Source organism: Biomphalaria glabrata, chromosome 7 (genome assembly GCF_947242115.1).
Source record: "Biomphalaria glabrata chromosome 7, xgBioGlab47.1, whole genome shotgun sequence".
NCBI lineage: Eukaryota > Metazoa > Mollusca > Gastropoda > Planorbidae > Biomphalaria > Biomphalaria glabrata.
In genome coordinates this window covers 42,211,061-42,219,854 of record NC_074717.1, presented here as the reverse complement: position 1 = coordinate 42,219,854, position 8,794 = coordinate 42,211,061, and positions in this window count along the sequence as shown.

Sequence of the window (8,794 nt, the reverse complement as noted above, 5' to 3'; positions counted from 1 at the left end):
TTTCTCTCTCTTTCTCTCTCTGTTTCTGTCTATTTTTCTCTTTCTGTCTCTCTCTCTGTTTCTCTGTCTCTTTCTTTCTCTTCTCTCTCTCTTTCTCACTCTTTTTTCCCCGTCTCTTTCTCTACCTCTTTCTCTATCTCTTTCTCTATCTCTCTTATTCTCTCTTTCTCTATCTCTTTCTCTATCTCTCTTATTCTCTCATACTCTCTTATTCTCTCATTCTCTCTTATTCTCTCATTCTCTCTTTCTCTTATTCTCTCTTTCTTAATCTCTCATATTCTCTCTTTCTCTATTTCTTTCTCTATCTCTCTTATTCTCTCTTTCTCTTTCTCTCTCTTATTCTCTCTTTATCTATCTCTCGTATCTCTCTTTCTCTTTCTCTCTCTTATTCTCTCTTTCTCTTTCTCTCTCTTATTCTCTCTTTCTTTCTCTCTCTTATTCTCTCTTTCTCTTTCTCTCTCTTATTCTCTCTTTCTCTTTCTCTCTCTTATTCTCTCTTTCTCTTTCTCTCTCTTATTCTCTCTTTCTCTTTCTCTCTCTTATTCTCTCTTTCTCTTTCTCTCTCTTTTTCTCTCTTTCTCTTTCTCTCTCTTTCTCTTTCTCTCTCTTATTCTCTCTTTCTCTTTCTCTCTCTTATTCTCTCTTTCTCTATCTCTCGTATCTCTCTTTCTCTCTCTTATTCTCTCTTTCTCTGTCGTTTGCACGAAAATATGCGTGAATGTATTGTGGTTCATCTATGAAATCTAATGTGTGTGTCAACATAAATGAGATCTTTTCAGATCTAGGCATTTTCTTCGAGACCGAAGATGAGTGCAGACCCTGTTGTCACCTGCATATTGTGCGATTGTCAAAGCAAACAAAGCTTTTGTCCGCCGAGGTTTATTAAATTTTTTTTTCGCTGTATGCCCCTGTCATCGGTAACATCTTTTTTTTTTGATGCCTCATGTATTTGCTGCGACTTTCGAGAGAGTTTCCAGCAGTCTCTTTCAGAAGCCATCTGCTGCCAGCTTTCCTCTAAATCAGAAAACTTACTTACTCAGACAGAAACTTAGATCCTTCCGCGCCGTTCGGCACATTGGGTGGCAAGCTGTCTCCATAAGTCATTGGCGATGTCTGAAGCCTCCTCCCACCTGGTGTCCACTGTTCTGAGGTCCTCCATGAAAGTGTGTCGCCAAGTAATACGAGGACGTCCCTGTTTGCGCTTTCCTCGTATTGGCTTCCATGTTATCGCAACTCTTGGTATGCGTAGTTCATTTTGTCGTAGAACATGTCACGCAAACCTCATGCGACGCTCTGTCACAACCTCACTAAGTGTTCGACTCCCAGTTCGGTATAGGATTTCCTTGTTTGAGATCCGGTCTGTGTAACTGACTCCCAAAATCCGTCTCAGCCATTTTTGTTGAGCCACATTTAGTCTTTTCTAAATTTCGACAGATGACTTCCATGTCTCACATGCATATGTTGCAGTTGGAATGACGATTGTGTTGAGAAGGTGTATTTTTGTCTCGAGTCCAATGGCTTGGCTTGTCCAAATAGGCTGCAGCCTTTGGAAAATGCTCCCTGCCTTTCCTATTCGTCACGCTACTATCATGGTAGGCAGGGAACAAATGGACGTATTATTTAGCACCTTTGTTATTTTGTCCTCCATTAAACTAGCCAAATAAAAAAAGTACCGGGAAGTTTTACTCATTATCTCCAGCCTAATAAATCTCTAATCTTGTATATGTCTTCAAATTAAGTCCTTTTCATTACTTTACGTAAAGAATAAATGTGCGCGTGAGTGCATTCTCCAGTATCATACGGGATTATTTTACTCACGGCGAAATTTTTCGCTTGAAACCTCGTCTGTATCGGGACTCGTGAATTCCTACAAATGTGAGTTAACTTTTTTAAAAAAGTGTCCAGGAAAAAAGATAAAGGCAGGAAAAAACTGTAATAGCTCTTTGTTTTGACCAGATAACGTCGCTGAATGGCCTAAGGATATGTTTCAACGATGGACAAAACATTTTTTTTTAGGATACAAAAATCCTTTTAGCTCGGAAGAAAACTTAATACGTTAAAACTGGCTTCAATTTTGTTGTTGTCGTTTTTATTTGGATAAATACGGTTTTATTAGCGCAGTAATTACGGTAATTCTAGTCGTAATGAGACGAAAAGTAAAAAATCATTTGGGCTTAGACGCAAGCTGGAACTCGGACTTCCATGGCGCCTGGTCATTTCAGCGACTAGCCACTTGCAATTTGTCCAGTAACTTAATGGAATCGGGGGCAAGGGGCACTATTAGGCATATTAAAAGTAGAAAAAGTCTGACAGTAAGATGTGACCTAAATCTATCTTGACACTGGTAACGTTCCCCAATTCAGTGATTGTATATCTATATCCATATCTATATGACTATATCTATATTTATATCTGTGTGTATCTATATCTATATCTATCTATCTATCTATCTATCTATATATATATATATAGTTTTTAGCACTCTTTCGCTGTACCGGTCTATAACTAACATTTCTTTGGGACTGAAATTTTCTGTAGCCGCCGAATTAAAATGTAATGTTTATTGATATTACCCTCATAGAGTTTGCAGTAACGAATAAAACTTTTTTCTAACAACAGAATGAAGCTTTGACAGAATAGTGATAAAATACAAAAGAGACCGATTTATCAGACATAAAAAATAAAATTCCCCTTTCAGACCTTGCGATCTATGGGGCAGATGGTGTTAAGGTCATCGGTTTCTATGACAAACGGTTAACAAGCAGGGTGTCATGTGACCAGCACGACGATCAACTGCCTTTACTTTACCCAACTAAATTAAAGGTACCCATTAGAGTTGGGTGGACTCAGGGGCCTCTCTCAAAATCCCGAAATTCAAAATACCAGTCTTCACCAAGATTCGAACCCAGGACCCCACGTTCGAAAACCAAGCGCTTTACCACTCAGCCCCCGCGCTCATTTACCAGATAGACCAGTGCTTAAATGAGCGTGATTCGTTATTGTTCCTGGTTCATAAATCCTAAATAGTTTGTCCAAATATTTAATTATCTTATACACCGTAAAATAACCGAAATATTACTTTAAAAAAACAACACCGAAAAAAAAAACAAAGCTTTTATAAGAGAAAGAACTTTATATTTATATCCATATCTATCGATACTTTAAGATCTATTTATCTTAACTTATATCAAACTAAATTAGTTATATACCAACCAATTAATGAACTGGCGAATTTTTTTTTAATAATTCGTATTTTGTTAAGAACATGAATAATTGTACAAACCTTCAACTTGTTCCGAGAATGGGAAGGGGGAGAACAAAGGTGTACCAGACAAACCGACAGAGCTAGCTGCTAAAAGGTTTGTAGAAAAACATTTTAACGTAGAGAGGTTCTGTTAAAGCTTTTATGCCTGGCATTTGGGTACAATGTCATATCCCTAGTGACCGGTCCAGCCGTATTGAAACCAACACAATTTCAAAGCTCCACGTTAAAGCTCATTAGAAACTCTTGAGTTATCTTTCCCCTTCAACAAATCCTTCGTATCAGTATCCATATTGTGCGGCTTATGGATTATCTCCCCATGTAAGGACATTAAGACCGGGATTGAAACACAGGAATTTCCCTTTGATCCACAGCTTGCTCGTATGCCGATAAATGGCCCAGTTACATGAATTTATAGACCGAGAGTAAGATCGGAATGAACGTGATGAACCTTTGACTACAGCCATTGTCTTACTATTCAAAACATTCAGTCCTTAAGACAGATATTGTGTGAATGTATTATGAACTAATGAAGAGATAAATACAGAGATTGGACCCCATGACGCCCTGCTAACCACAGTCGAAAAACGCAAACTTTTTAACTCTATTACCGCATTGCAAGGTCCTTAGGGCTCGCAAAGACGTTCATTCAAGGAACAGTACCAGGAAAAGAAGAAGCAGACAGAAAAAGCGATGGACATAAAATTCTATCCAAGGCAAAAGAGGAATGGAGAAGGACGATTAACAGATCCTGTGTGGTGCCCCAGATTAAGGGATAGGTGAAGGTGAGGTGAGAGTCTTATGCACGAATTTCTGCAAGTGGCTGTAACACTCAAATAAATACTTTTTTTTTTTACAAAGCTTGTATCAATTCACTCTGTCTGTATGTGTGTTATGGGGTGGTCTGTGGACAGTAAGATAAATTAGTCTTTTGACCTAGTCCATGGAGTAATGAACGGCCTTTCTTCAAGGTAAAAAATATTTCTGAAACGCTAAAATATCAGTTGACTGTCCACGAAATAGGAGAAACTGAGAAAACAATTATTGCTTTGATAACAAGTAGTTCTAACTTTCAAGTAATTTATCATGGCGTTTAAGGCTACACTGTAAAAGTCGTTCGTCATGTGCGAAAATAAATGTGAGAAACTGTAAGAGCTAACGTGTGTGTGGGATATTAGTGTGTGGGGAGGTGTGGTGGAGCGTTTGACGATGGCCGTCTGGTTGTTTGACATGTGATTCGTACAGTGTTCAGAATGTCATGTCCTGGTGTCCGGCAAAAAGTTTTAGCCAGGAATTAATGAGCCTCGTTTCCGAAGTTACGTCTCAAACAAAAACAAGCAAAACGGAAAAAAAACAACAACTTCTTTTAAAAAATAAAGCTTATCTAAAGGGGGAGGAACTACTTACTTAAACTATATCTTTTAATAATGTAGTTCCTATTTCGATATTAAAGAAAATAATTAATTACCGATATATAATAGACTAATTGGTTAATTTTTAAATGATTCACGTTTTGTTAATTACAATAAACAATTGTTTACAGTTTCTATTTGATCCGAGAATGGGTGTGGGAGAAATAACGTGTTCAAACTTTTAACCAGACAGACAGATAAACAGACAGATAAAGCGAGCTAATAATTAGGTTTGTAAAAACATTTCAAACATTAAGTTAGTTCCAATTGGAGGATCACGTTCTATTACTCTATCCAAAGCTGTTGGTCAAACTTTCAAAATCTGAACACGTCTATTTAGTTTCAATACTATGTAACATAATCCGAGATTTGGTGTGGGAGAAATAACGTGTACAAACTTTTTACAATACGGAAAGATAGACAGGGTGAGTTGATAGAAGTTTTGTACTATAAATATTTATTCACAACTAGCTTTAGGCTTTTAATATCAAACGTAAACACAAGTTGTTAAATTATTTCAAATTATTTCATAACTCAATCAAATCTACTGAATGTTCCAGTTAGTCTACAGACCGTGATTCCGTGTCCATCAGCTCTTTCTTAATGAGCGATCATCCCACATTTATCACACATTTATCTCAAATTTATCACGCATTTATCACGCATTTATCACGCATTTATCACACATTTATCACACGTTTATCATACATTTATCACACATTTATCACACATTCATCACATATTTATCTCACATTTATCACACATTTATCACACATTTATCTCAAATTTATCTCAAATTTATCACACATTTATCACGCATTTATCACACATTTATCACACATTTATCACACATTTATCACACATTTATCATACATTTATCACACATTCATCACACATTTATCACACATTTATCAACACATTTATCTCACATTTATCTCACATTTATCTCACATTTATCACATATTTATCACATATTTATCACACATTTATCACACATTTATCACACATTTATTAACACATTTATCTCACATTTATCACACATTTATCACACATTTATCACACATTTATCACACATTTATCACACATTTATCATACAATGAAACAAATACAAATACAAAATACAATTCACAAATATCTCAACCAAATAGAATGATGTTTACTAGAGAGTCTGGTACATCCGCCTTTTTACACACATACGGCCACACGTGCACACACAATAGAAACATGGTACCAAATTTAATTAAATCAGTGACTCCCTATCTTCGGCCCGCGGGCTATGCCCTGCTGTCCGACCACTCGAAACGTCTTCCCACAGTGCTTAATGAAGCAGCAGGGGCTCATTTCCAGTGCTAAATTTACCTATAGGCTACACAAGATATAGGTTAGGGCCCACACTGTCTGGTGGGGTGGGGTGCTCAAAAAAGTTACCAGGGATATTTCATTCATTTCGAAGAAAACGCAATAAGAACAAAATACGCAATACATGTATTGTAAAAAACAAAAGTATAAGTAGTTAGGGTTTGATTGAAAATGGGCCTTATTGTCATATAGCTTAGGCCAGCGGTTCTCAACCTTTTAAGCTCGGCGACCCCTTTTTTACTATCCCTCGCTCTGCGCCGACCCCCCCCCCCCCATACATACACAGCAATAGAAGAATACACAAAATATAATCCATATTTTCGATGGTCTTAGGCGACCCCTGATAAATCGTCAATCGACCCAACAAGGGGTCGCGACGCACAGGTTGAGAACCCCTGGCTTAGGGCCATATCAATTCTAAATCCGGTCCTGCCCATTTCCATTCGACTCGAAAATTTTACGCATTGTACGACAAGCCTGAAATATGTGGGAACCATTTATGGGCCCTAAGACTGAAAATACTTTGGAACCACTGCGTTTAGATGTATTCTTTCCGTCCACGTAGGTGACGTAGCCTGCCGTTGTTCGATTCTTGTTCCCTGACATCTTGAACTGTTGCTGTAAACAAATAGCTCCAGTTCCCACGAAGTGGTCTCCCTCTAATTGTCCCGCTTTGTTCTTAGTGCCTGTCAATACCGTCTAGCGTCTGTCCAGTTTCACTATTTATAGACTGTGTGTCTAGTAACCACTGACTCCTAGCTTTACACTTTATCTCAACCAGGTTTAATGTCGGATTTTCTTAAAATAAGAATTAATTATAATTCTTTAGGAGAGAACGAAGAAGATGAAGAAGCTGTCACAAAAGTCTCACACCAAGGATGGAACATCCGAAACATGTAAATCAAACAAACCAAGTTTTATAACATACATTAAATGAACTCAAAGAACATCGAAATAAATGATGGCATTGAGATTCACACAGTAAGTGGGTGACCCGGCAAAATAGCGCCGACAAAATAGCGCGAAATTTACCGATAAAACAGCGCAATACGAAATAGCGTGGACTTATATATGATGTGTATAAAAGTACGGATTTAGTAAGTGAAGGTCCAGGGCAGCATTTTTTTGTTGAGGTCTCTATCTACTTCAATATAAATAGATGTAATGGTATGCCGTATTTAAAGAGAAAGAGAGTAGGCCTACTTTAAAATTGTATCTCAGTCTCCTTTTTCAACAGTATTTAAAGTGCATAACTTGCTTAAAAATCTGGCTCAAGGCTTAGGGTTTAGGTATAATGATGTGTGTGTGTTACACGTGTGTGTTATAGTATAATCAGAAATCTTGATTATCTGCGGCAACTCTTTTTGATCAAAACAGGGCCTCTCTTGCCGCAACATTGTCAAACTTAGGTGTGTCGGGATTAGTTAAACTGGCTATCACTTTTCTTATCTCGCAAATGTTTGTTAAATCTCATTTTTTCCAACTGCCGATGTAAATACTGCCTTGTAGGAACTAATTGATGCGTGGTCGAGAGACTAAGTACGGTTGAACTTGGCTTGGCTATGACGAGGGTTCGAGGTTCGACGCCCGATTAGAGTAGCGTTGTGTTTACTGAGCGCCTAAAGGCAGCACGGAAAACCTTCTCCCAGATACCCCCCACCCCACTGGTCCACCCTTGAAATTGGACCATAGCGCTCTGAGAATATGCATGAGAGTAGCGCAATAAAAAAGATATAATAATAATAATTATTATTGAATTATTTTTTGTTACTTGACTGTATATGTCTTGGCATTATTAAAAACCAAATCAAGGTATTAAGACGAAACAAGTTTTGAGATAGAATACGAACTAATGTAGTTACTGCGATTATATGAACTGTCTCAGCACTTAACCTGCAGGGGGTTGACGATGAATAAATAAATAAAAAGAATGAAATATCCACACAGTAGTTTTTTGGTTTTTTACTAAATGCCTTTCAGGGTCTCATTTTTATTTGACCAAGAAATATTTGGCTCAAGGAGTTTACATTCGCTGAAAGAAGAGATTGACTTGCCTTGAGACCCAATAGTTATTTTATCGCCTTTTATAAAGACATTCTATTCCCGAGACTCAATGGACTCAGACGGGGATTTAACCCCCCTGTAGCTTTACGGGTCAGATTGAGAGCTGTACAAATCAATGAGCGTTGATATTGCCGTCTCGTATCTTTAGTACCAGAGGTCAGATTGTGTGTGATCTCCCGGATCTATGCCCGACCTTGGACAAAAAGCTATGATTAATTTCTTGGAGTGCATTGCTTATTAATTAGCACTACCGAAAAGGAACTTCCTTTGAATGGGCAAAGTTCTTGTTGACATAAGTAAACATTTGTTACGACATTTGTAGTCAAGCAAATTGTCAATTGTTGGCTTCAAATATTATAATTCAGAAAGAGATAAAGAGTAGAGGTTAGAGCACTCTACTTGTTTCAATGTTAACTTTACATATAGAAAGAGAAAGAGACAGAGCAATGGGTTAGGGTACAGCCTATGAATGTTTAGAAAAAGAGAAAGAAGAGAGAAAAGAAAATGAGAAAAAAAAGAGAAAAGAAGGATGGAAGAGCGAGATAAAAGAGAGAGATGGAAGAGGGTGATCTAGAGAGAGATAGAAGAGGGTGATATAGAGAGAGATAGAAGAGGGTGATATAGAGAGAGATAGAAGAGGGTGATATAGAGAGAGAGATAGAAGAGGGTGATAGAAGAGAGAGAAGGAAGAGAGTGG